The sequence below is a fragment of the Peromyscus maniculatus genome, chromosome X, assembly GCF_049852395.1.
Source record: "Peromyscus maniculatus bairdii isolate BWxNUB_F1_BW_parent chromosome X, HU_Pman_BW_mat_3.1, whole genome shotgun sequence".
In the NCBI taxonomy this organism is placed as follows: Eukaryota; Metazoa; Chordata; class Mammalia; order Rodentia; family Cricetidae; genus Peromyscus; species Peromyscus maniculatus.
This window is the reverse complement of record NC_134875.1, coordinates 70,343,584-70,347,098: the sequence shown is the minus strand read 5'-3', so window position 1 is coordinate 70,347,098 and position 3,515 is coordinate 70,343,584. Positions and strand designations below refer to the sequence as shown.

The 3,515-nt window shown below is 44.6% G+C and overlaps 1 pseudogene; it reads left to right on the top strand.

The window, feature by feature from the left end:
• Positions 1-236: 236 nt before the first annotated feature.
• Positions 237-2,181, top strand: LOC102924924 (eukaryotic translation initiation factor 4B pseudogene; annotated as a pseudogene).
• Positions 2,182-3,515: the final 1,334 nt, after the last annotated feature.

Below are 3,515 nucleotides of genomic sequence, written 5' to 3'. Positions count from 1 at the left end.
AAAAAATTTGTGTGACATGTATTTTGAATTAAAAATTTAGTACATGAAAAAAAAAATAAAAATAAAAATTTAGTGTATGGCTAGCATAATATAGGATATGAGCTACTAATAAATATATACACATACATAAGAAATAGATATTACTAATAGTTAAGAGATAAACCAAAACATTTAAATTAAATTAAATTAATTGGTGGCAATAATGCTTAGTTTTGGTTCTCTCTCCCTCTCCCAACATGGTGGCCTCAGCAACAAACAAGACTAAGAATGGCAAGACCATCTCCCTAACAGACTTTCTAGCTGAGGATGGGGGTACTGGTGGAGGAAGCACCTATGTCCCTAAACCAGTCAGCTGGGCTGATGAAACAGACGATCTAGAAGGAGATGTGTCAACAACCTGGCACAGTAATGATGATGTGTACAGGGCACCTCCAAATGACCGATCCATCCTTCCCATTGCTCCACGGGCTGCTTGGGAACCCAATATCAACTGGAGCCATCTTCCCAAGTCGCCACCCTACACTGCTTTCCTAGGCAACCTGCCCTATGATGTGACAGAAGACTCCATTAAGGAATTCTTTAGAGGACTAAATATCAGTGCTATATGCTTATCACGTGAAACCAGCAATCCAGACAGGTTGAAAGGCTTTGGATATGCGGAGTTTGAGGACCTGGATTCTCTGCTCAGTGTTCTGAGTCTCAATGAAGAGTCTCTAGGTAACAGGAGAATTCGAGTGGACGTTGCTGATCAAGCACAGGATAAAGACCGGGATGATCGTTCTCTTGGTCGAGATAGACATTGGGATTCTGACAAAACAGACAGAGACTGGAGGGCCCGTCTTGCCACCAGACAGCTTTGATGACTACCTGCCTAGAAGAAGTGATGATAGCTTTGGAGACAAGTATCGAGACCCTTACGATTCAGACCAGTACCGGGAAGGATACCGGGACAGCTCAAGCCAAGATATGAACTGCTATGGGTTCTGGGATCGATATGATGACCCAAGCAGCAGAGACTATGACCGAGGCTATGACTCCAGAATAGGCAGTGGCAGAAGACCATTTGGTAGTGGGTACCGTAGGGATGATGACTACAGAGGAGGTGGGGACTGCAATGAAGACCAGCATGACAGCAGGGACAATCAATCATGGAGCTCCAGGGATGATTACTCTAGGGACGATTATAGGCATGATGACAGAGGTCCCCCTCAAAGACCCAAACTGAATGGAAAGCCTCAGAGTACTCCTAAGGAAGATGATTCCTCTGCTAGCACCTCCCAGTCCAGTCGAGCGGCTTCCATCTTTGGAGGGGCGAAACCTGTGGACACGGCTGCTAGAGAAGGAGAAGTTGAGGGACGGCTACAGAAGGAACAGGAGAAGTTGCAGCGGCAGCTGGATGAGCCGAAACTAGACCACCGGCCACAGGAAAGACACCCAAGTTGGCGAAGCGAAGAAACTCAGGAAAGAGAACAGTTGAGGACAGGAAGTGAGTCATCACAGACTGGGGCCTCAGCCACATCTGGCAGAAATACATGAAGGAGAGAGAGTGAGAAGTCTCTGGAAAATGAAACCCTCAATAAAGAAGACTGTCACTCTCCAACCTCCAAACCTCCTAAACCTGATCAGCCTCTGAAGGTAATGCCAGCCCCTCCACCAAAGGAGAATACGTGGGTGAAGCGAAGCTCTAACCCTCCTGCTCGATCTCAGAGATCTCAGAGCTCAGACACAGAGCAGCAGTCCCCTACAAGTGGTGGAGGGAAGGTGGCTTCAACTCAGCCCTCTGAGGACGGACCATCAAGGAAAGATGAAAATAAAATAGATGGGATGAGTGTCCCAAAAGGCCTAACTGGGAACTCCAGTTGTGGTCCTGGAGAAGGAGGGAACAAAGACCACTGGAAGGAGTTGGATAGGAAAGATGGCAAAAAGATCAAGACTCCAGATCTGCACCTGAGCCAAAGAAATCTGAGGAGAATCTAGCCTCTAAGTTCAGTTCTGCAAGCAAGTATGCTGCTCTCTCTGTGGATGGTGAAGATGAAAATGAGGGAGACGACCACACTGAGTAGACATTCACATGCTGTGCTTTCTTCTAGTCTCCACCCCGGAACATTCAAGAGCAAATCAAACCTCTATCCAGACAAGAAAAAATTAAACTCATCATCTTCTGAAGACCTTTCTTATTTTTTTAATGAGATGAAATTGTTTTACATGCTACTGCAGCCTTTTAAAGTATTGAAGTAACTGGAAAATCACCATTGCAGCCAGAGATGTGGCTACCGCTTTTGAATGGGGAAGTTGTGATGTGTTCTGATGATACCAAGCGGCTACCTGTGTGACTAGTGCCTGGGGGTCCATTCAGCAGAAATGTAGTGACAGTGAGGCATTAGAGAAAGGTACAAGGAAGAGTGCGATGTCTGCCTTTTAATTCTTATCCTGTGGTGGTACCTATGAATTCCCGAACCTCATCTGAATAAATTTCCCATCCTTAGAAAGGTAGATTTAATCTCTCAAGTTCTTTTAGTCTCCAGGAGTCTGCTAGTCCTTCTACTTTAAATCTGACTTAACTGGAGCCAGCATAGGGGAAATTGTTTTTTGTTTTTTACCCCCCAAGGGGGTAATTGGGAGTGAGTCTACAGGCCACTAACAAGTAGTACCTCTTGGGGACCAAAATGAATGGGAAACTCAATTGTGGTTCGAAAAGCTTTGAGGGAGTGATCAGTTATACCAGGTAGCAAGGGAAATGGCATAACCTCCTATAAACACGTGAATAGAAGGATCGTTTCCTGGATGAGGAAGCACTTAGCGGGTGTGAGAAATTCATCTTCTAAAATCTGTCCTTCCTAAGGTTCGAATATATCCACATTTTTTCAAAACCTTGTCACTCTGGTCGTCTCATGTTCTTGATGACACTGTCAGCCTTCCAAAAGCAGTCCCTGCTCTCACAGGCATTTTATCATGGTCACCAGAAGCTGTGGCCTGAGGCTCTGTGGTATCATTGATTCCTGCCCCTGTCTCCTCCTGCTGCTTTCACCACCCTTGGAGGTCAGAGTATTTCAGTTGAGGGACTTGGGTGGTGAATAGGGGTACATAAATGGGGAGAGTTGAGTTAAACGTTTTCAGCCTGGATTGAGGTTGTTTCTATCCTTTTCTTTTCCTGGAAACCCACGCTAGTGCTTGGGTTTGTAATGTGACCTAGACTGTGGTTTTCTGCTTAGAGGAGGGTTGGTTTCTCTTGACTTCCCTCAAGAATAAAGGATAATGCAAAGAACTATTGAATAAGGTCCCAGCTTCTCTTGCACAGTAGCTTGACCACACGCTTGGTCACAAAGCAAATCTCAACAGATACAAAACAATTGGAATAACCTCCTATGTTCTATCAGACCACCATGGATTAAAGTTAGATTTCAACAACAATAAAAATTACAGAAAGCCTACAATCTCATTGAAACTGAATAATACCCAATTGAATCACAAATGGGTCAAGGAAGAAATAAGAAAGAAATTAAAGATTTCCTAGA